Source organism: Chrysemys picta, chromosome 3 (assembly GCF_011386835.1).
Source record: "Chrysemys picta bellii isolate R12L10 chromosome 3, ASM1138683v2, whole genome shotgun sequence".
In the NCBI taxonomy this organism is placed as follows: domain Eukaryota; kingdom Metazoa; phylum Chordata; order Testudines; family Emydidae; genus Chrysemys; species Chrysemys picta.
Genome location: NC_088793.1, coordinates 171,254,998 through 171,280,305, shown reverse-complemented (window position 1 = coordinate 171,280,305; position 25,308 = coordinate 171,254,998). Strand labels below are relative to the sequence as shown.

General features: G+C 47.7%; 1 long non-coding RNA gene across 2 annotated transcripts in view; it reads right to left on the bottom strand.

The window, feature by feature from the left end:
• The window catches only part of LOC101945115 (uncharacterized), a 124,086-nt gene extending 119,693 nt beyond the window's left edge, over positions 1-4,393 (bottom strand). Inside the window, exon 1 of one of the 2 annotated variants that reach the window (XR_010599917.1) lies at positions 4,077-4,393. This is a non-coding gene — a long non-coding RNA (uncharacterized LOC101945115). The remainder of the gene's footprint in view (positions 1-4,076) is intronic. The other variant, XR_010599918.1, reaches the window with a different exon arrangement.
• Positions 4,394-25,308: the final 20,915 nt, after the last annotated feature.

Genomic DNA, 25,308 nt, shown 5'->3' with positions numbered 1-25,308 from the left:
ATTTGTCCAGAGGTTATCATCCAATGTCCATATTCAGGGTGATCCAGGAAGAACTGGAGATCTCAGCCCTTTGACTTAAGTTTTCCCTGCATGAAGCATCAAGCAGATATGAGAATAAAAGGATCAGAACCCAAGACATTTTTATACAGTTCCAGGCCTTCTTTGACAGCTGAACAATACGTGAACATAGGTGAACAATAGGCAATCATGGAGACTTTGAAGTAGACTTATTTCCTAAGCATCACGGTAATTAGCTACATGGATTAACATAAGGCAATTGCCTGTTTTCCACCATTCCTGGGTGATTTGCTATACATTTCAAAGAGAGATGAATACAGTGATGTCACTATGTTTAAAGTTCATTTAAATGTTAAAATGTCCTTTCAATCTCTGAATTAACAGAATACAGCATAGACAGGGACTGTTTGATTACACTGTTAACCTCTAATAATATATATATGTAAACACACAAAAACACAAACATTATCTACCAATATTGTGGAATCTCCATCTCTGGAGATATTTAAGAGTAGGTTAGATAAATGTCTATCAGGAATGGTCTAGACAGTATTTGGTCCCGCCATGAGGGCAGGGGACTGGACTCAATGACCTCTTGAGGTTCCTTCCAGTCCCAGAATCTATTAATGAATCTATAAATATGTCCCTAAAGGTTGAATCTGGGTCAATTAGCCTGCAAACTACTTAACCCTTTCTGGACATGCATCATATTTTGTATAAGATTCATTGCAATTATATAACAATGGTAGCAACAATGATTTGCATGGTCATATTCTAATCAGATAATGTCACACCACATAAGTACATAGTGTGTGCAAAATGCCACCAAAGCAGAATTCTCTATTTAAACCAGCAGTTGCTTTTACACCCACTTTGTACTCATGTAGATAATTGCACAACTGTAGAGAATCAGACTCTGTTTCTAAATGACCAGATCTTGACACATACCCACAGAATGCGTGCATAAATGATCAGACAGTTCCTCCCCCTCTTGCAATGGCCATGTATGTAGATAGCCAGAGCTCCCTTTGGCACAGGCTGCACCTCTGTCACCTGTTCAGGGCTCCATTTAAATCAGAGCTGTCTGGAGTGCTTTTCTTTATTAAATATTTCTGTATAAATACAGGACGGAACACAGCTTTCTGGAGAATATATTTTCCGGATGTATATTCATTGGGATTTAACGTCACAGGCTATAATGATTAAAGGCGTCTTATATAAGAAAGATATGAGCTCCTGCTACTGTGTTAACAACTTCCTTTCTCTCTAGGGTTGTGCTCAGGACCTGTAATATGTTCATTCAATACTGCAACGTATTGAGTAAGAGCTGAGCTGACAATGTAAATATTAATCATCCTGACACCTAACAAATAACGTTCTCTCTTTAATCTGTAAATGATGACTGTTGTATTTGTTACTAAATGACGCTACAGCTAATCCACAAAAACAACAAGGAGTCTGGTGGCACCTTAAAGACTAACAGATTTATTTGGGCATAAGCTTTCGTGAGTAAAAACCTCACTTCTTCGGATGCATCCGAAGAAGTGAGGTTTTTACTCACGAAAGCTTATGCCCAAATAAATCTGTTAGTCTTTAAGGTGCCACCAGACTCCTTGTTGTTTTTGTAGATACAGACTAACACGGCTACCCCTGATAGCTAATCCACAGACTCCATTTGTTGTTCAGCTTTTGGTTTTGCTCCTTTTTATACACATTTTTCAGCTTTCTCCTTCTAGCTGTTCTTTGACATTTCCTTTACCGAGGGATGATGGAAGAGTTAAGGAAACTGTTTTCAGCATAGGTTATACATTCATTACTACTTGTATTAAAATGGTACCTGCAGGTATCCGTACAGGTAGGAGCCAGTCCCTGCCCCAAAGAAAGTATACAAGAAGGAAGAAGAAATTTAAAATGGAGGCCCAAAGGGGAGAAGTGACTAACACAAGCGGTGTCAGTGGTGGGACAAGAACCCAAGTTTCTAGAATTTCAGTCTAGTGCTTTATCTACGGCACTACATGACACCTCAGACCTAAGCTTGGTATGCTGCACTGGCTCACCTGGAGTAGTACACTGAGTACCACTGAGAAGTTGCATTGACTGACAGACTTCTCACATGAATAAGGATGCAGAATTAGGACCTTAATGAATTTACTCTTTTTTTTATGCTTGCAAATTATGTAGACAAGCCCTGAGAGCAGCTCCAAAGCGGCTCTTTCCTGCAGCCAATGGCTGTAGGGGCTGAAAATGGGCCAGAGTGCAGTGTGTTCTGCCCCTGGTCGTCTTTGTTCTGACATGCCCCCTAAGTGACAAGGGGCGGAGAGGAACAAGTTTTGTAGAGCTTTTCCACATCTCTGATTGGCTGTGCCTGTATGGCAGCTTTCCAGCTGTTTCATGTTGCCTGAGCATTGCAAGGAAGCCTGAGCCAGGGCCCAGGATTGAGAACACAAGGAGCAGAGTTGATCCCACTCTAATACATTAATGGCAATATTCCACTGAAAAATCTCTCTTCTCTTTATTGCATTTATCTCTGTGCAGGGATGTACATGTGGCATTATCCTAAAAAGCAACATGGATCATTCAGCTGCCCAATTTGCAATTTGATATTATCTGCAAGAGCCTTGCTGAGCCACAAGAAGGAAGGCAGGCAAAGGGTATTGTGACATGGTATCTGAAAGGATGCATATGGGTTTGCTATACAGTCAGATATTATCAAAAATTATTTCCAGAAAAAGGAACCACAGTAAGTGGAAATGTAGTTGAAGCAAAATATAGGCTGAAATATATTCCTAGAAACCATTATTCAAATATTTTGAATATGAAGCAAATTAGTAAATACTGAAATCTCTTCATGGCTAATTTGCAACATAAATAGTGTGTGTTAATGTACTGTTGAAACGTCACTACAATACCATGCCCTGGGAAGCTTTTAGTGCACACCAGCAGAATCTATGAGGGCCAGACATTATTTGAAATGGTGTTTACACATCAGTGTTATCATTGCACTAGCAAGTAATAGGCAGTAACGTCCAGAATCTGACATGTTTGTAAGCAAAATGGAGCTGACAGCTCACTTTGCCCTCACTTACACAGCTTTTACATTAGCACAGCTCCACTGGATTCAATAGTTACTCCTGATTTGCACCAGAAATGAGTTTAATTATATCCAAAATCTTCTGTTTTAAAAGTGTAGCCAAACTTCAGATAAATGTATAGGTAGGTGTAACAGGGCTCACTCACCACTAGGACACCTCTGAGGCCCCTTCTGTTGCTCTTTGTGCTGCCTGCTGCCTCCTCTTTTTCTCTGAAACTCAGGGTGCTCTGTCTTCGTGGCTTGACCATAGGCCTGCGCAGCCCATTTCATTAGGGTGTGCACACAGGGAGCCACGCCCTAGCCACGCCCCATCCACTCCCTCCTACTTCCTGCCCCCTGACTGCCACCCTCAGAACCCCCAACCCCCCGCTCCTTGTCCCCTGACTACCCCCTACTGGGACCCCTGTCCTTAACTGCCCCCCAGGACCCCACCCCCATCTAAGCCTCCCTGCTCCTTGTCCCCTGACTGCCCCCCTAGAACCCTACCCCCTACCTGTCCCCTGACTGCCCCGACCCTTATCCACTTCCATGCTTATCCAACTGCTCCCTGCCCCCTGACAGGACCCCCAAAACTCCCGATCCATCCAACCCCCTCTGCTCCCTGCCTTCCCCAACCCCTCTCCGAACCCCTGCCTCCTGACAGTCGTCCCCCCCAGAACTCCCAACTCATCTAATTCCCCCCAGCTCCTTATCCCCTGACCACCCCCTCCAGAGGCTCCCCCACCCTAACTGCCCCCCAGGACCCTCCTTGCTCCGTCCCCTGACCCCATCTACCCCCCACCCCCTGACAGACCCCGGGACTCCATGCTCCATACAACCCCCCCGTTCCCTGATTGTCCCCCTCCAGGGACCCCCCACCCCTAACACCCCCGCCCAGAATCCCACCCCCATCCAACCCACCCTGCTCCCTGTCCCCTGACTCCCCCCACCCCTTATCCAACTCCCCCCCTGGCCCCGGACTCCTTACCATAGGAGATGAGGCTCCTTGCCTCCCCGCGGTGCGAAACACTGTCCCGCGGGAGCACGCGCAGCCCCGGCCCCCAGAGCACTGCACACGCGGCGGCAGGGCTCAGGGGAGGGAGGAGGGTGTCTGCCTCCCCGCAGAGCCAAACGCTGTCCCGCAGGACCGCGCGGAGCCCTGGCCCCCAGAGCACTGCACACGGGGCAGCATGGCTCCAGGAGAAGGGGGAGGTAACTGCCTCCCCGCAGAGCCAACCCCTTCCCCACGGGAGCGTGCAGCCGTGGCCCCCAGAGCGCTGCACGCGGCGGCAGAACTCATGGGGAAGGAGAAAGGCGGGGGAGGGGCTGGCAGCTTGCTGCACTCTGGCTGGGGAGCGCAGACCCCGCAGTTTGCCACGCCTGGAGAAGGGGGCCATTTGCCCACCCCTGCATTAGGGTGTGCCCGGGCACACCTGGCACACCGCATGCACACGCCTGTGGGCTTGACCCTCCAGCCTGGTGGACAAAAAGCTGGCTAGTTCGTCGGGTTCAACAGGTGGTGATCAACTCAATGTCTAGTTGGCAGCCGGTATTGTAGGGATATTAAAGAAGGTACTAACAGTGATTCCCCCAAGTGACAGTGACCCCCCTCATAATTTGTCCCCCACACTTTAAAATCCAACAGTTTCACCAAGTACAAAAATCTCTTGGGTCTTTTGTTAAAATTTGTAAGCTACTGTCTGTAGAAGCCATTGATTATATCTATTCTGTGAAAGATACTTTATTACTATGTAAAACTTACAAACAAGTTAATTGACTTTGTTCTTGAAGTAATTGATACAATGTAAATAAACACTATAAGCCCTTAAGTGACTTTCACTTCATTCAACAGCTCCTAGGACAGACCCCCACCCTCTGTGATTAAAGGGCCGGGAGTCTCAAATGAATTAGCACACACCCTGAAAGTGGTGGAGACAGTAAATTAAAATATGGTTAAGATATGGAATGTATGCTGATGAATGCCTAGAAAGGGAGTATCCATCGGCCGAAGAATGTGTCAAGTGGATGACCAGACAATCCCTCCCCTCCCCCCCCCCCCCCCCGGAGGATAAACTGAGATCCACCCTATCACCTGGAAGGATGAGAAACACAAACTTTGCACAGTTTGGAGCCACCAGGAATGTGCCCAAGAATGTGTCCAGGAATGGGCCATCTGCTGATTGAGTCAGCAACAGCAAAATGAAACAGCTCCCATAGACTAACATAGGAATTAAATCCTATAAGAATGGACTCTCAAGACTGAGGACTTTGAGTCTCTGGTTCTGCTGCCAGCCTCCAGGAGCATCAGGTGCACCTGACACAGACTCGGCTCCATCCTCATGACCAAGATACCTGGCCAGTAACTTGGCATGAGCAACTTCTAGGCTGGTAACTATAACACCTATACAAAACTTGAATGAACAATTGTGTGAATGAATCTCTCTCTATATATATATATGCGTGTGTGTGTGTGTATAAGGAATAAGTAGTCAAACAACATTGTTTACTTTTATCTTTTGCTTTATCATTATATTTACAATAAATGTGGCATCTTTGCCTTATCCCTCTTAATAAGATCCTGCTGGTTTTTATTCTATTGGTATAACAGTATCAAGTGAAATGCCCCAGGGGTCAGTCCTGGGGTTGGTTTTGTTCAACATCTTCATTAATGATCCGGATGATGGGATGGACTCCACCCTCAGCAAATTCGCGGATGACACTAAGCTGGGGGGAGAGGTAGATATGCTGGAGGGTAGGGGTAGGGTCCAGAGTGACCTAGACAAATTGAAGGATTGGGCCAAAAGAAATCTGACAAGATTCAACAAGGACAAGTGCAGAGTCCTGCACTTAGGATGGAAGAATCCCATGCACTGCTATAGGCTAGGGACCAACTGGCTAAGCAACAGTTCTGCAGAAAAGGACCTGGGGATTACAGTGAATGAGAAGCTGGATATGAATCAGCAGTGTGCCCTTGTTGCCAAGAAGGCTAATAGCATATTGGCCTGCATTAGTAGGAGTATTGCATTGCAAGCAGATAGAGGGAAGTGATTATTCCCCTCTATTGGGCACTGGTGAGGCCACACCTGGAGTATTGTAGAGACTAACACATTTATTAGAGCATAAGCTTTCGTGGACTACAGCCCACTTCTTCGGATGCATATAGAATGGAACCATCCGAAGAAGTGGGCTGTAGTCCACGAAAGCTTATGCTCTAATAAATTTGTTAGTCTCTACGGTGCCCCAAGTACTCCTGTTCTTTTTGCGGATACAGACTAACACGGCTGCTACTCTGAAACCTGGGAGTATTGCATCCAGTTTTGGTCCCCCCACTACAGAAAGGATGTGGACAAATTGGAGAGAGTCCAGCGGAGGATAACAAAAATTATTAGGGGTGGAGCACATTACTTATGAAGAGAGGCTAAGGGAACTGGGCTTATTTAGTCTGCAGAAGAGAAGAGTGAGGGGGATTTGATAGCAGCCGTCAACTACCTGAGAGGGGGTTCCAAAGAGGATGGAGCTCAGTTGTTCTCAGTGGTGGCAGACGACAGAACAAGGAGCAATGGTCTCAAGTTGCAGTGGGGGAGGTCTAGGTTGGATATTAGGAAAAACTATTTCACTGGGAGGATGGTGAAGCACTGGAATGGGTTACCCAGGGAGATGGTGGAATCTCCATCTTTAGAGGTTTTTAAGGTCCGGCTTGACAAAGCGCTGGCTGGGATGATTTAGTTGGGGTCAGAGGGTTGGGGTGCAGGGGTCTGAGAGCTCTGGCTGGCTGGCGGTGCGGACTCTGGGGTGGGGCTGGGGCTGAGTTGCTCAGGGCTGGGTCAGATGGTTGGGTGCAGGGGGTGAGGGTTCTGGCTGAGGGTGCGGGCTCTGGGGTGGGGCCAGGAATGAGGGGTTTAGGGTGCAGGAGAGTGCTCCGAGGATACTGCGGGGAGAGAGGACTCCCCCAGCGCTCTCTCCCCGCAGCAGCACCTAGGCTGGGGGGCAAGATGTGCCTGTCCCCTGCCACGGGAGCTCTGAGGCTGGAGCTGCAGGATAGGCACCCCTCCCCCAGCTCCAGCAGGTCCGGGCCCGGGGAGGGCTGCCTAGGTAGGCTGCTCTAGCTGCATGGCTGGGTCTGGGCTGCTCCGGGGTCAATCCAGCCCGGGCTGCGCTGCCCCGGCTGCACCTGGGCCCAATCCGAGTGCTACTGGGTCCATGCCACTCCATCCTCACTGCCCCGGCCGTGCCTGGGGCCACGTATAGGCCCAATTCGGCTGTGCCTGGGTCCGGGCTGCTCCAGTCGCAGTAGGTCCAGGCCACATGGTGAGTTGGGTCTGGGAGAGGGGAGCCCCTCCCCCGGCCTCGGCATGTCCCCTGGTGGGTTCCCTAAGCGCTTGCGCAGCCCTAAATAGGCTGTTGCGCGGCCACACAGATTACAGGGAACTTAGGTTGGTCCTGCTTTGAGCAGGGGGTTGGACTAGATGACCTCCTGAGGTCTCTTCCAACTCTAATCTTCTATGATTCTATTATTCTACTGTGTTTTCCCCACCTGCGGTTATCAAAGTCTCTTCATCCAAAATGGCAGTCTTCTCCCTGACTGCCCCTGCCTATTTCACCTTCCCCAGTGGCTGGCAGGGGAACCCAGACCCACCCTCTAGCTCTGGGTTCCAGCTCAGAAATTCTCTAATTAGCAGCCAAGTCTGCAACTTCCCGAAGGCCATTTCCCTGAGCCTTCTCCTACTCTCACACTTATTATCAAACTGTCTGTACTGGGCTAGCTTGATTATCACTTCAAAAGTTTTTTTTCTCTTAATTAATTGGCCTCTCAGAGTTGGTAAGACAACTCCCACCTGTTTATGCTCTCTGTATGTGTGTATATATATCTCCTCAATATATGTTCCATTCTATATGCATCCGAAGAAGTGGGCTGTAGTCCACGAAAGCTTATGCTCTAATAAATTTGTTAGTCTCTAAGGTGCCACAAGTACTCCTGTTCTTCTTTCTCCTACTCTGTCTCTCTCAGGCTTCTACTCCACCTAGGGTTGCCAGGTGTCCAGTTTTTGACCAGAATGCCAGGTCAAAAAGGGATCCTGGTGGCTCCAGTCAGCACTGCTGGTGGTGCAGGGCTAAGCAGGCTAGTCCCTACCTGTCCTGGCACCACGCTGCACCCCGGAAGCGGCCAGCAGGTCCGGCTCCTAGGCGGAGGGGCCACAGGGCTCCATGCGATGCCCCCACCCTGAGTACCAGCTCTGCACTCCCATTGGCCAGGAACCGCAGCCAATGGGAGCCGGGGGTGGGGCAGTGCCTGCAGGCAAGACCAGTGCGTGGAACCTCCTGGCCCCCCCACCTAGGAGCCGGACCTGCTGGCCGCTTCTGGGGTGCAGTGCTGTGCCAGGACAGGCAGGGAGCCTGCCTTAGCCCAGCTGCACAGTTGACCAGGAGCCGCCTGAGGTAAGCCCGCACCCCAACCCCCAACCCTTTGCCCAGTCCTGAGCCCCCCCAAACCCAAAGCCCCCTCGTGCACTCAAAACCCCTCATCCCCAGCCCCAGTCCAGAGCCCCCCCCCCCCCAGCCAGAGCCCTCACCCCTTCCCACATTCCAACCCCCTACCCCAGGCTGCCTCTGATATTTACATGCCAGATGCACTAAAGATTCATATGTTCCTTCACGCTTCAACCACCATTCCAGACGATATGCGTCTATGCTGATGACGGGTTCTGCTTGATAACGATCCAAAGCAGTGTGGACCGACACATGTTCATTTTCATGTGTCAAATGCCACCAGCAGAAGGTTGATTTTTCTTTTTTGGTGGTTCAGGTTCTGTAGTTTCCACATCGGAGTATTGCTCTTTTAAGACTTCTGAAAACATGCTCCACACCTTGTCCCTCTGAGATTTTGGAAGGCACTTCAGATTCTTAAACCTTTGGTCGAGTGGTGTAGCTATCTTTAGAAATCTCACATTGGTTCCTTCTTTGCGTTTTGTCAAATCTGCAGCGAAAGTGTTCTGAAAATGAACAACGTGTGCTGAGTCATCATCCGAGACTGCTATAACATGAAATATATGGTAGAATGCGGGTAAAACAAAGCCAGAGACATGCAATTCTCCCCGCAGGAGTTCAGTCACAAATTTAATTAATGCATTATTTTTTAACAAGCATCATCAGCATTGAAGCATATCCTTGGGAATGGTGGCAGAAGCATGAAGGGGCATATGAATGTTTAGCATATCTGGCCCATAAATACCTTGCAATACTGGCTACAAAAGTGCATGTTCTCACTTTCAGGTGACATTGTAAATAAGAAACAGGCAGCAGCATCTCCTGTAAATGTAAACAAACTTGTTTGTCTTAGCGATTGGCTGAACAAGAAGTAGGACGGAGTGGACTTGTAGGCGCTAAAGTTTTGCATTGTTTTGTTTGAGTGCAGTTATATAACAAAAAAAAAATCTACATTTGTAAGTTGCATTTTCACAATAAAGAGATTGCAGTACTTATATGAGGTGAATTGAAAAATACTATTTCTTTTATCATTCTTACAATGCAAATATTTGTAATCAAAAATAATAATATATAGTGAGCAGTGTACACTTTGAATTCTGTGTTGTAATTGAAACAATATATTTGAAAATGTAGAAAAACTTCCAAAAATATTTCATCAGTTCCAATTGGTATTCTATTCTTTAACAGTGCGATTAAAACTCGATTAATCGCAATTAATATTTTTGAGTTAATCGCATGAGTTAACTGCGAATAATCAACAGCCCTAATATATAATAATATATATGGCTATATATTAAGTAAAGCATCAACTACTGAATAGTTTCCTTGTGATCCTAGGTACTTAGACTTACTGTTAATACACAACAGTTACACGGCCCTTTACAATACAGTCTCTGAGTTTCCTGTTGTTCTCCTCCAATATCTGAAGGTGAGTGAAATGATGGGAAAATCCATGGAAGACTCCCTTTTCAAGGTAAAACCCAATAGCCCTTCTGCAACTATTTACTCATGAGGTGATAGTTCCTAGATGAGGCAGGACCCCCATATCTAGATATTGGGCAGAGGGGTGTCGCCATGTTTTCCTCCCCGTAACATGCAGAGGATAACAGCAGTTAAGAATTTCATCAGAATTAAAAGGGTGGTTATTCATTCATATTCCTCCCATACTCTTTGAGATCACTAGAGTTGTGGTATAAAGCTAGAAAAAAAGCTGCCGAGGCCAGGAAAGTGGAGCCAACCCCAACCTCATGGAACCCTAGCCAGATGCCTTAAGGACTCTCTCTCTCTTTGTGCTCATGTGGCCTCCTCCAGTACAGCCAACAAATGTACCTTGCTGCCATTTGACTACTGGGCCACTGGCGAGCTCTGGGCTCCCCCTGATACGAGATTACTTAATGCTAGTATTCTGAGTTGCATTAACAAAACTTTATTCATTCATGCAATGTGGAACTTACCCCCTCTGGGAGGAGGAACATGCTATATAGAGTAGCTTTTCTGTGACCCTCATTTCTCAGATAGCCAAGCAGAGTTTTGAAGAGAGGCCATGATAAAGTTCGGTACTGGGGACCCACTACTCTGACATGGCAGCCAGCACAGACATTAAAATGTACACATATTACTCTCATTATTATCAACAGATTTTACCCATAGTGATGGAGGAGAGAGAAGACTCCTATATCTTGGAAAAAGCTATCTGCGTACCAAACTGATGCTTGGAATGAAAAGAAGCTGTTTTATGTCCAGCCAAAGTAACTTAATTTTAAAATTCCAAGAAACCATTTGGAGAAGCATTCTGAAATGAGTTGCATCTATTCAGAACATGGGTGGTGGGTAGTCAAGCAAAGACTTAACATTTATCCCCTCAGGACATTGCTCCATTCCCAACAAAACTAGCCAGTTCAGACCAAAAGGGACCAACTTTATCCACAGAGCAACATGAGAAACCTTCATAATGTGAACAAGCTTGCATATCTTTTCTGTCATGTTTCAGAGCAGAAGCCATGTTAGTCTGTATCTGCAAAAAGAACAGAAGTACTTGTGGCACCTTAGAGACTAACAAATATATTTGAGCATAAGCTTTCGTGGGCTACAGCCCACTTCATCGGATGCATAGACTGGAACATACAGCAATTGATGAGCTATCTCAATTGATTGGCCTCTTACAGTACTCCTGTTCTTTTTTCTATCATGCTGCCTGAACTGTAATTATGACATTTGTAAACAGCACAGTTATGTATTCTTCAGGATGACTGCCACTGCAAATGCATGGTTTCTTTCTGCACATCCAAGAAGATACATTATTTCAGCTAGCTTGATTTTCACAATAGCAGTAAATTGAATATCTGATTTTTAAAAATGAATTGCTGAAAGAATAACCTTCAGAAGTCAGAAATTCTCTCTCTGCCGGTTGAGAGAATACAACTCTCCTATTTCCCCACACATGAGCCCTGAGAGGTACTCAGTGTCACAGCTCAATACATGGGTGGAACAGATAAGGAATTAACACATGTTGCAAGAGACCATTCACGGTGAATTGGCAGTTAACACCTCTACAGTGGTAGCACAAAGCAGGTTTAGTGGGTTACAGTTTGTTGTGGTGAGCCATAAATCCAGTGTCTTTATTAATGAGCATTTTTTGCAAAATGGTTGGGTATATGTTCCCGACTTACGCAAAATTTGAGTTACGGAAGGCGTTCCGGAACGGAACGCTTGCGTAAGTCCGGGAGTGTCTGTACTTGAAAACTGTTATCATGTCCCCTCTCAGTCTTCTCTTTTCCAGACTAAACAAACCCAATCTTCCCTCATAGATCATGTTTTCTAGACCTTTATCATTTTTATTGCTGTTCTCTGGATTATCTCTAATTTGTCCACATCCTTCCTAAAATGTGGCGCCCAGAACTAGACACAATACTCTAGCTCAGGCCTAATCAGAGCAGAGTAGAGCGGAAGAATTACTTCTTGTGTCTTGCTTACAACACTCCTGCTAATACATCCCAGAATGATGTTCACTTTTTTTGCAACAGCATTACATGGTTGATTCATATTTAGCTTGTAGTCCACTATGACCCCCAGATCCCTTTCTGCAGTACTCCTTCCTAGGCAGTCATTTCCCATTTTGTATGTGTGCAACTGACTGTTCCTTCCTAAACGGAGTACTTTGCATTTCTCCAGTTTGTCCAGATCATTTTGAATTTTATCCTCCAAAGCAAAATAATGTGAGCAAACACTGCAGGATCAGCTCATTAATAAGCAGAGCTGAATGGTATTTTTTCCAGCTCACGTGCGGAATTTTCAAGTTATTACCAAACAAATTATTCAAAAATCAACTTTACTATTTGTGTTTGCCTAGGGCTCTTGTAAATAAAATGACAAAAGACTACTCAAGCAAACAGAACTTAACATGAATCAGATCCACTGCAATTCCAACTGGAAAGAGAATAGAAAATTTAAAAAGGTAATAAAATAACAGTGAATTCTGTAGTTCCTGTTTACATTTCTCTGAAGTAACAAAAAAAATTTCCACACTGCTTTATTTAATTCATGTCTTTATTTCCACTTCTTTGAAGTGATTATCCATAGATGGAAATACACACATTGAATTCCACACAGAATCTTATTGACACCCAGTGCAGATCAGAGAACAGCAGGGCAGTGTGACACATCACTTAAGAAACAAGCAGGTGGTAGCATTTTGCACTAGATGTAATTAGCAGATGTATAGTCCCATGCAGAATACATAACAGAAATTTGGTCCAGAAGGAACATAGCTATGGATGACTGTGGCAAAGTCCAGAACTGAAAGAAAAGTTCACACTCTCTTGACCACAGCTACCAACTGAACATCTAGGAGCTTACTAAGATCTAGCAAGATATCTACACTGTGAAGCTGGATAAAAAGCAACAGGTGCACACCCTCAGTCAGGGTTGCTAATATAATCGTCACACACTTTCCTGGGTGCTTCTCCACCCTACTGATATCACTTCATCCTTATCTGGATTGAGACTGTGTCAGCTAGTCCTAGTCCATGCTCCAACCCCATTCAGACACTAGGTTAGTCACTCTCCTGCACCAGATGGGTTAAGAGACATGAAGCTTGGTGTCATCTGCATAGAGTTTAAGATCAGATGAGACCACTAGATCATCTAGTCTGACCTCCTGCATAGCACAGGCCACTAACACCACCCAGCACTCGCTCACTAAACACAGCAACCAAAAGTATTACAGCCCACAGGAGACTAGACTATTGTGTGCCATAGGCAGAGAATAGGAGGGACCAAGGTGCACCAGTGACTGAGGCCCCCGCAATGGCAGGGAAATAATTAAGTGAGATCTACCCAGATAATCATGGCAAGTGACCAACACCCACACAGAGGAGGCAGGATACCCTCAAGCTCACTGCCAATGAGACCTGGGGGAAAATTCTTTCACAATCCTACACATGGCGATCAGTTAGACCCTGAGCATGTGAACAAGAAACAGCCAGCCAAGCACCTGAGAGAGAGACTGCTCAGGGCCACCTCAGAGCCCTGGTCCACCCCACTCAATATCCCATCTCCAGCCATGACCAGCTCTGATGCTTCAGAGGAAGGAGATAAAGAAGAATCTCAAAATACACTGGCAGGAAAAATCCCTTCCTGATCCCTGCAGTGACCAGCAGTGGTTGGCTGAAACCCTGAAGTATGAGCTTTAGGAACATTAGACATAAAACCAAAAGTGAGCCCTACCTACTATCATCACAAGCAATCTCATCATACAATGCCACTCATATACTTGTTCAGCTCTTTCTTAAAACTAATTGTCTCCCCCTCCCCCCACTCTAACTGGGAGGCTGTTCTAGAACCTCACCGCTCTGATGGATAGAAATCTTCTAATTTCCAGCCTGAATTTGTTCATAGCCAGTTCATATTCATTTGTTCTTGTGCCAAGGTTGTCCATTAACTCAGGGGTTCTCAACCTTTTTCTTTCTGAGGATCTCCCAAACGTGCTATACAAATTCCACGGCCCACCTGTGCCACAATAACTGGTTTTCTGCTTATAAAAGTCAGAGCCGCTATTAGGGGGTAGTGAGCAGGACAATTGCCTGGGGCCCCATGCCACAGGGGCCCCCATGAAGCTAAGTTGCTCAGGCTTTGGCTTCAGCCCCAGGTGGTGACGCTCAGGCTTCAGCCCCATGCAGTGGAGCACCAGCTTTCTGCCCTGGGTCCCAGTGAGTCTCATCCTGGCCCTGCCTGGCAGACCCCTGAAACCTGTGTGAGGCCCTCACGGGGCCCAGACCCATGGTAGAGAACCACTGCTTTAGCTTAAATCAGTGGTTCTTAACCTGCAGCCCAGTCAGCACAGAGCTGTGGCCCATGTCACATCCCCAGGGCCATACAGGTAGTATTGGATGCGGCCCACAATGGTAAATAAGTTGAGAACCACTGGCTTAAATAGCTCTTCACTCTGCCTTGCGTTTACCCCTTTAAGGTATTTACAATGTATTCAAACTGAATTCACCTTAGCCCTTATCTCCCCACTAACCATCCTAGTTCCCACAGATACTCATGGAACTGCATCCTTATGAACCCACATGAGAGACAGGTTTCAGAGTGGTAGCTGTGTTAGTCTGTATCAGCAATGAGGAGTCCTTGTGTTAGGGCTAGTCTACACTGGCATGGCAGCGCTTTAATGTGCCTTGTGTGGTCACAGCACAGTTAAAAAAAAAAAAACTACCTCAACGAGGGGCATAGCTCCCAGCGCTGGGGCACTGTTTACACTAGTGCTTTACAGCGCTGCAACTTGCTGCACTCAGGGGGGCGTTTTTTCACACCCCTGAGCCAGAAAGTTGCAGCACTGTTAATTGCCAGGGTAGACAAGACCTAAGTCTCTAAGGTGCCACAAGGACTTCTCATTGTTTCCACATGAGAGAGCCTTCCAGACAAAAGAGCAATTGACCAAAACAATTGTCTAGGAACTCTCACAAAGCAGGGGATGGAACTATGCAGAAGCAACTCCATTAATTCATGTTAGGGATTACCAGTGCATCAGCAAAACTGTGTGCTCAGTGAAATCAAAAGCAGATAAGAGGATCATAGCATGGCCACTTCCTCCCTTTCCAGAAGGAAATCATTGACTTGCATCATCGAAGGGTTCCTCCTGTGCCATATCCAGGGATGGAAACAGATTGACTAGAATCCAGGCAATCTGAGGATCCAGATAACTCTAGGATTGACCTGCTACAACTTCTCAACCACCTCTCCAACCCCAGAAAAGGGAAGTTGGAAATAGGTCAATAATTGGCAGGACTATCAATGTCAAGAGAGAGTTTCCTGAACAGGCCCTTAAGATAGCTCCTCGGAAAGCAGCCACTTCTCCCAAACATCACACTCTCATTCAACAATCAACCAGGTATTTCCCCACTGGCCTTCGCCATCCAGGAAGGTCACCAATCCAATGCCCAGGCCAGTGCCTGGATTGCCCCAGCATCTCCTGAATCTCAGTCAGAAACACAATCTGAAACTCAAGCAAAGACTTAACATTTATCCCCTAAGGACATTGCTCCATTCCCAACAAAACTAGCCAGTTCAGACCAAAAGGGACCAACGTTTTCTACAAAGCAACATGAGAAAGCTTCACGATGTGAACAAGCTTGCATATCTTTTCTGTCATGCTGTTTGAACATGTTGTAATTATGACATCCGTAACAGCGCACTTATGTATTCTTCAGGATGACTGCCACTGCAAATGCCTGGTTTCTTTCTGCACATCCCAGAAGATACATTATTTCAGCTAGCTTGATTTTCACAATAGCAGTAAATTGAATATCTGATTTTTAAATTTAAATGAATTGCTGAAAAAATAACCTTCAGAACATAGGCGCCGACTCCGGGGGTGCTCCGGGGCTGGAGCACCCACTGAAAAAAAAAATAGGGGGTGCTCAGCACCCACCGGCACCGATTAGCTGTTTACAGGGCCCAGGGACCCAGGGGCCCCCATCAGCCGTTTCAGCAGGGCAGTGGGAAGGGGTATGTGACAGTGTACCCCATAAGGCTTTATGGGGAGGGGGTGCTTATAAATGTATGTATGACATAACTGGGATATGTTTTGTGCTGTCTGTGCCAGGTAACATATCTCCGTAAAGATTATGGTCTACTATATCTATTCATCCTATTTGTACATATATATATCATTTTCTACTTGAGGTTAAGAATATGGGCTGTATGCTTGCTTGGTTTCTAAGTAAGCTTTGGGAGGCATTTGGTCAGTTTCTTTAGGAAGGAATTCGCCCGGTTAAGTACCTGATCAGGAAACACTTGGAGAACAATGCATCTTGGAATGCTCCAATCCACATAAGAAGTCTTCCTGGAGACATGCAAGATACCATGTGGACAATGGCGTGGGCCTGTAAAGACTGAGTCATGTAGGGGCATGTGACTTGCCCAGGTGACTCCAAAACTCCATCTTGGAGCTGGACTTTGCATAGGAGGGGGGTTCCCACCCACAAGAGTCTATTTAACCCCGTGGGAGACCCTTCCATTTGGTCTTCAGCTGGCTAAAAAGGGGCCTCTCCACCCCCCCAGGATACTTGAAGGAGACTGAAACAAAGGACAGTAACTACAGGGGGTGTGAGTGATTGCTGGACCCAGGCTAAAAGGAGATTAGCCTGTAAAAGGGAGTGCTCTGGAACTGGTGAGGAAATTATCTGTATTTAGTTTGATTAGACATAGATTTGCGCATTTTATTTTATTTTGCTTGGTGACTTACTTTGTTCTGTCTGTTACTACTTGGAACCACTTAAATCCTACTGTCTGTATTTAATAAAATCACTTTTTATTTAGTAATTTACTCGGAGTATATATTAATACCTGAGGGAGCAAACAACTGTTCATATCTCTCTATCAATGTTATAGAGGGCGAACAATTTATGAGTTTGCCCTGCATAAGCTTTATGCAGGGTAAAACAGATTTATCTGGGTTTAGACCCCATTGGGAGTTGGGCATCTGAGTGCTAAAGACAAGCACACTACTGTGAGCTGTTTTCAGGTAAACCTGCAGCTTTGGGACAAGTGATTCGGACCCTGGATCTGTGTTAGAGCCAGACAGGAGTGGCTGGCTCAGCAAGACAGGGTGCTGGAGTCCTGAGCTGGCAGGGAAAACAGAAGCAGGGGTAGTCTTTGCACATCGGGTGACAGCTCCCAAGGGGGTTTCTGTGATCCAACCCGTCACAGGGTGATCAGCTGTTTTGGCAGGGCTGGGAGCCACTGATCAGCTGTTTCCAGCAGCATGGCCAAAACAGCTATTTCAGGCTGTGCTGATCAGCTGTTTTGGCCGCCAGCCAATCAGCTGTTTCGTTGATCAGGACCCTGCTCCTGATCCCACCACTCAGCACTGGTGCTGCCCCGCGTCCTCCTCCTACCTGCTTCTTGTGGGCAGGCATGTTTTGTATGGCTCTGCAGTTCCCAGCCTGGCTTCGACCTCACCCAACTAAAGGCAGCAGCAGCAGCAGCCGGTAAGTGTATTTCAAAGAAGAGGGGTTCTACATGGGTGCGGGTGGGGGTGGAGGTAGGGTGACCAGACGTCCCAATTTTATCAGGACTGTCCCAATATTTGCTTGTTTGTCCCAAATCCTGACCGATGTTAGGTTGGGATGCGGGACAAACAAGCAATTTTGTCCTCTGCTCCGGCGCACAGGTGGAGCCCGGAGGGGCTCGCACCCCCCCCGCCCCGACTCCGCCCCTTCCTTCCCCCATTGGATCCCTCCCCAAATCCCTGCCCTGGCCCCGTCTCTTCCCCAGCATGCCTCATTCCTCCTCCCTCCCAGGCTTGCGCTGATCAGCTGTATGGTAGCGCAAGCGCTGGAGGGAGGGGGTGACACCAGCGTGCGTGGCGCGGCCATGAAATAGGTAGGACCAGGGCAGGGATTTAGGACAAAATTGCTTGTTTGTCCAGCATCCCGAGCCGTGTGAAGGTGGGAGAGGCCGCGGGGCGCCCGGCCAGGCAGCTAGTGCCGCACCCAGACCCCGTGCCTGACGGGCAGAGCTGCCGCCCACTGGCCCGCTCCCCTGGGGTGGCTGGCGGCCCCTGTTCCTAGAGGGATCCTGTGTCCCCCAGCCCCTTTGCCCAGCTGTTACGTGTGCCTCGCCCTGCCCCGAACCCCCCAGGGCCGCAGCGTAGGGACGGGCCGTGGGCGGGTTGGCGCTACAGGCCGTTCTTCTATGTGGGGACAGACTCGCCCCACGCGCAGGGCAACTCGGTGGGGTCACAGCGGCCGCAGGCTGAGCACGCCCCAGCCGCTCGCTTCCTAATCCCGGGGTGCTCTGTGCTGCAGGGCAGAGCTGCCGCCTGCCTGAAATTCTGCTGTCTGAGTGGGCGGGATTGCACCAGCTGGGCACCTTCCCCTACGGGGGAGGTGGAGACGAGGCGAGCTGGTGCGGGGCGAGGGGAGGGGCCTCCGGCGGCTTTTTTTTTTTTTTTTTTTTTTTGCTCCATCTCCCCGCGTCCCGATATTTCACATTTGTCATCTGGTCACCCTAGGTGGAGGTGGCTGGGAGAACTGAAACCCCTCCCCAGGTGGCTGCACTGAGAGCCAGTGCCTGGCTGCTGGCATGGGCGGCCGTATGCTGGGGGGCCACCGGCTGCCCGGCTCTCTGCATCTGGCAGGGGGCTCAGAGGCATCTCTAGAAACATCCCCCGCAGCACAGAGACACTGAAAGTACCAGCCCCCAACATGCAGCTGGACCGGGACGGGCATGGGGGTGGAGCAGGAGGGTCTTGGGGGGGTGGAGCAGGGGCGGGCCTCAGGAGGGGGGGGCCTCAGGAGAGCACCCACAGGCAAAACCAAAAGTCAGCACCTATGCTTCAGAAGTCAGAAATTCTCTCTCTTCCAGTTGAGAGAGAATATAACCCTCCTATTTCCCCATACATGAGCCCTGAGAGGTACTCAGTGTCATAGTTCAGTACAAGGGTGGAACAGATAAAATCACAGAATATCAGGGTTGGAAGGGACCTCAGGAGGTCATCTAGTCCAACTCAAAGCAGGACCAATCCCCAACTAAATCATCCCAGCCAGGGCTTTGTCAAGCCTGACCTTAAAAACCTCTAAGGAAGGAGATTCCACCACCTCCCTAGGTAACCCATTCCAGTGCTTCACCACCCTCCTAGTGAACAATTTTTTTCTAATATCCAACTTAAACCTCCCCCACTGCAACTTGAGACCATTACTCCTTGTTCTGTCATCTGCTACCACTGAGAACAGTCTAGATCAATCCTCTTTGGAACCCCCTTTCAGGTAGTTGAAAGCAGCTATCAAATCCCTCCTCATTCTTCTCTTCTGCAGACTAAATAATCCCAGTTCCCTCAGCCTCTCCTCATAAGTCATGTGCCCCAACCCCCTAATCATTTTTGTTGCCCTCTGCTGGACTCGTTCCAATTTTTCCACATCCTTCTTTTAGTGTGGGGCCCAAAACTGGACACAGTACTCCAGATGAGGCCTCACCAATGCCAAATAGAGGGGAATGATCACATCCCTTGATCTCCTGGCAATGCCCCTACTTATACAGTCCAAAATGCCGTTAGCCTTCTTGACAACAAGAGCACACTGTCGACTCATATCCAGCTCTCATCCACAGTAACCCCTAGTCCTTTTCTCCAGAACTGCTGCCTAGCCATTTGGTCTCTAGTCTGTAGCAGTGCCTGGGATTCTTCCGTCCTAAGTGCAAGACTCTGTTGAATCTCATCAGATTTCTTTTGGCCCAATCCTCTAATTTGTCTAGGTCCCTCTGTATCCTATCCCTACCCTCCAGAATATCTACCACTCCTCCCAATTTAGTGTCATCTGCAAACTTGCTGAGGGTACAGTCCACGCCATCCTCCAGATCATTAATGAAGATATTGAACAAAACCTGCCCCAGGACCGACCCTTGGGGCACTCCGCTTGATACAGGCTGCCAGCTAGACATGGAGCCATTAATCACTACCCACTGAGTCTGACAATCTAGCCAGCTTTCTATCCACCTTATAGTCCATTCATCCAGCCCATACTTCTTTAACTTGCCGGCAAGAATACTGTGGGAGACCATATCAAAAGCTATGTTAAAGTCAAGGAATAACACGTCCACTGCTTTCCCCTCATCCACAGAGCCAGTTATCTTGTCATAGATGGCAATTAGGTTAGTCAGGCATGACTTGCCCTTGGTGAATCCATGCTGACTGTTCCTGATCACTTTCCTCTCCTCTAAGTGCATCAGAATTGATTCCTTGAGGACCTGCTCCATGATTTTTCCAGGGAGGTGCGGGCTGACTGGCCTGTAGTTCCCCGGATCCTCCTTCTTCCCTTTTTTAAAGATGGACACTACATTAGCCTTTTTCCAGTGATCTGGGACCTCCCCCGATTGCCATGAGTTTTCAAAGCTAATGGCCAATGGCTCTTTAATCACATCCGCTAACAGGGGTCGCAACCTTTCAGAAGTGGTGTGCCGAGTCTTCATTTATACACTCTAATTTAAGGCTTCGCGTGCCGGTAATACATTTAAACATTTTTAGAAGGTCTCTATAAGTCTACAATATATAACCAAACTACTATTAGGGTTAGGGTCAAGCCGGAAAGCAGGCTGAGCAAGGCTGGAGATCCAGACCCCGGCTGGCAGGAGGTCAGCGGCTGGAACCCCAGATCAGCAGCTGAGGTGAGTGGAGCTGGCGGCTGGTAGGGCTGAGCAGGGCCAGAGGCCTGGACCCTGTCTGGCAGGGGACCTGCACTGGAACTCCAATGGGAAGCAAGGTGAGTGGGGCTGCTGAGGTGGGGACCCTGGATGGCAAGGGGCCAGCAGCCAGAACCCCAGAGCAGCGACTGAGCAGCTCAGCCCACCCCAGATCTGGGGTTTCCGCTGCTGGCTCCTGCCAGCTGGGGTCTCAGCCCGCTGCCAGCCTGGGGTTCCTTCCCCCAGGCCAGCAGCGGGCGCTGAGTGGGACCGGCAGCTGGACCCCAGCTGGCAACCCCAGTGGCAGCTGGACCCCAGCAGCGGGAACCCCAGAGTGGGGCGGGCTGAGCCGGAGCTGCGTGCCATCAAAAATTGGCTTGCGTGCCACCTTTGGCATGCGTGCTGTAGGTTGCCGACCCCTGCGCTAACTCTTTTCTCACCCTCAGATGCAGCGCATCCTGCCCCATGGACTTGTGCTCGACCAGCTTTTCTAAATAGTCCTGAACCACTTCTTTTTCCACAGAGGGCTGGTCACCTCCTCCCCATGCTGTGCTTCCCAGTGCAGTAGTCTGGGAGCTGACCTTATTTGTGAAGACAGAGGCAAAAGAAGCATTGAGTATATTAGCTTTTTCCACATCCTCTGTCATTAGATTGCCTCCCTTATTCAGTAAGGGGCCCACACTTTACTTGACCTTCTTCTTGTTGCTAACATACCTGAAGAAACCCTTCTTGTTACTCTTAGCATCTCTTGCTAGCTGCAACTCCAAGTGTGATTTGGCCTTCCTGATTTCACTCCTGCATGCCTGAGCAATATTTTTATACTCCTCCCTAGTCATTTGTTCAATCTTCCACTTCTTGTAAGCTTCTTTCTTGTATTTAAGATCAGCAAGGATTTCACTGTTAAGCCAAGCTGGTTGCCTGCCATATTTACTATTCTTTCTACACATCGGGATGGTTTGTTCCTGCAACCTCAATAAAGATTCTTTAAAATACAGCCAGCTGTCCTGGACTCCTTTCCACCTCATGTTATTCTCCCTGGGGATCCTGCCCATCAGTTCCCTGAGGGTACACCAATCTAATGCTGCAGATAAATATTTTGGGTAGTGAATTATTATCTCATCCAGCAGTGACAATGTGAATTTTGAATCCTTTTTTATCCTGGCTTCTCTTTAACTCCTTGGAAGGTGACTTCAGATGGTGCTTCGTGCAGCAGGCATTCTTTTGCCCTGTGTCGTCCGGGCTTTTCTGTTGCTGGATTCGAGAGGAGGGTTGGTGAGAATCCACTCTGCTGCCTGCAGAACGCTGCATTCTAACCAAAAGTATGTTACTTTGGGTCCTGATTTCCTTCTGTTCCTGGAAGGTGATGTTTAGAAGTTTTTCATGGAGCATGAAACAAAGTCAGAGTCAGTATTGGTAAATGTCCCCAAAACACGACTTCAGCCTACCGTGCATCAGCCAGATCCAGCCTCTTAATTTCTTTGGTATTGATTTAAAGTAAAATCAGTGTTACTCACACACCTGCATAGGGGGTGTGTGTGTGAATCCTCCAAGGGCAGAAGTGAGGTGGAGTGTACATGAGCATTTATGAATGATATCAAAGCATTCCACAATGTTGGCCTTGTGGACAGATGGAAAGCAAAGTGGGGGATTCTTTCTCCCTCCCCCCATGGCAATACAATGAACATACCCTCTATTTCCTTCCATTGGAAGACACTTCAACACCTGTTGGGTCAAGCCTGCTGCCTGGGACTGTGGGTGCTACAAGTGGCCAACAGTGGGCCAGAAGGAGGAGGACCATGCAGGAGCTTTTGGAGATAGGGGCAAGGAGGAACAAGGAGAACCTTGCTTTCAAAAGAGCCAAGGAGGAAAGGGACATGGTCCATGAAGAGAGACTGCTCCAGGGGTTCCTGGAGGAAGAGAGGAAGAGCAGGGAGCAGGACCGATTGCTCAGAGAGAGAATGCTGGATATGGGGGCCAGCAGGGTGGTTCATCCAGCTCATATCACAGCACCAGCACCAGTGCATGTGCTAGCTGCAATGTCTGCAGGTGGGCAGGTACATGTAACTATGAGAGTGGAATGGTGTTGCTGCTCCTGGCTCACAATGGTTGGAGGGTGGAGTTTGTGGCAGAGCCAGCAAGCAAAATTACAGATGGGGTTTCTGTTCCCAACTATTGACAGTTGTGTGTCTCAGAGAAAGATCCTCTAACCCCTCTCTCCAAGAGACGTACCCTTGTCTCCAAAACCAGTGAGGTGGCAGAGCGCATACTGGTTTATGCCATATACTACGTATTTCCTGGCCAGCCTTGAACTCTCCAGTTCCCTGATGAATGTTCTTCTGACACTTAATGGCTTTTATATTTTTGCTCTAACGATTATTCAGATGCTCAGCCCAATCAGCCAGGTCCCGCTTCCACTTGGTGCCTCACTTTCCCCCTCTCTGTAGTGGGGAGAATCCTAACTGACAATTAGACAGTGTTTGATCCTCAGATCTTGCTTGTGCCAGCTGGCCAACAGAAAATCTTTCTTCTGCAGTGACGTGGAGTTAAGGGACACGCTGGGCTCGCATCCCCCATCCATGGTCGCTCCAGCACCATGGCAGTTTCTCTGCCTGGTAACTCAGCCCTCCAGTCAGGTCACCATCTTTAGTCCACCCTTCTGGGGCCCAGCTTGTCTCACACTAGAAGTCCAAAGAGGTCTTTCCACAGAAAGAAGTCCTTCTGCCATCGCTGGGGCTCTTGCTCAGCCTGCAGCCCCCTTGCTGGGCTTGGTAGCCCTCTCTGGTCGCATTTATGCCCCCTTCTTTGGGGCCAGTAAGGGAACCCAGTCCCACCCTGACATTGGTAGCAGCCCAGGGTCCTGTACCCATCAGCTAGGTCTGCTCCTTTCTTTTTGCTGCACTTTTCCCTGGGCACTTCCTACCTCTCTTCTCAAGTTCCCCTCTAGGCTTTCCTTGCTGCTCTGAACTTCCTACCTCGTTCTCATTCCTGTTGATACCACAGCTGGGCTGTATCGCCACTGAAGTCTGGCTCTTTAGCGGGAGGTACACAAACCTCGGAGAGAGCTGGGAACTTGACTGGGTCATACCCCATCACTTGCCCTGGTACACTCTCTTCTCCCCTCCCCCCTTGGCTAGTTAGCTACGGCTCTATGAACATGAAACAAACAGGAATTTCTTCTCCATCTCTAAGCCAAACTGGTTTATCAAGTCTGACCCCTCAATATATTTTAGGGGGCGTATTTCCAGTACATGTAAAGAACTCATTATACCCCACTTGGATCTACATCACACAAGGATATTCATGACCAGAGTGTTGTCAGCTTTCCAAACATAAGAACGGCCATACTGGGTTAGACCCAAGGTCCATCGAGCCCCGTATCCTATCTTCCGACAGTGGCCTATGCCAGGTGCCCCAGAGGAAATGAACAGAACAGGTAATGATCAAGTAGTCCATCCCCTGTCACCCATTCCCAGCTTCTGGAAAACAGAGGCTAGGGACACCATCCTTGCCAATAGCCATTGATGGACCTATCCTCTATGAACTTACCTAGTTCTTTGTTGAACCCTGTTATAGTCTTGGTCTTCACAACATCCTCTGGCAAGGAGTTCAACGGGTTGACTGTGCGTTGTGTGAAAAAATACTTCCTTTTTTTAGTTTTAAACCTGCTGCCTATTAATTTCATTTGGTGACCCTTAGTTCTTGAATGATGAGAAGGAGCAAATAACACTTCCTTATTTACTTTCTCCACAGCAGTCATGATTTTATGGACCTCTATCATATCCCCCCTTAGTTGTCTCTTTTCTAAGCTGAAAAGTCCCAGTCTTCTTAATCTCTCCTCATTTGGGAGCTGTTCCAGACCTCTAATCATTTTTGTTGCCCTTTTCTGAACTTTTTCCAATTCCAATATATCTTTCCGAGGCAGGGCGAGCACATCTGCACACAGTATTCAAGATGTAGGCATACCAGGGATTTATATAGAGGCAATATGATATTTTCTGTCTTATTATCTATCCCTTCCTTAATGATTCCCAACATTCTGTTCACATTTTTGACTGCTGCTGCACATTGCGTGGATATTTTCAGAGAACTATCCACAATGACTCCAAGATCTCTTTCTTGAGTGGTAACAGATAATTTAGACCCCATCATTTTATAAGTAGAGTTGGGATTGTATTTTCCAATGTGCATTACTTTGCATTTATCAACATTGAACATTGCCATTTTGTTGCCCAGTCACCCAGTTTGCGGAGATCCTTTTGTAGCTCTTGGCAGTCTGCTTGGGACTTAACTATCTTGAGTAGTTTTTTTATCATCTGCAATTTTTGCCACCTCACTGTTTACCCCTTTTTCCAGATCATTTATGAATATGTTGAACAGCATTGGTCTCAGTGCAGACCCCTGGGGGACACCACCATTTACCTCTCTTCATTCTGAAAACTGACCATTTATTCCCACCCTTTGTTTCCTATCTTTTAACCAGTTACCAAGCCATCAGAGGACCTTATGATGTACCTGTATGGCACTATAATTCTGCATTGAATCAGTTGATTCAATTGCTT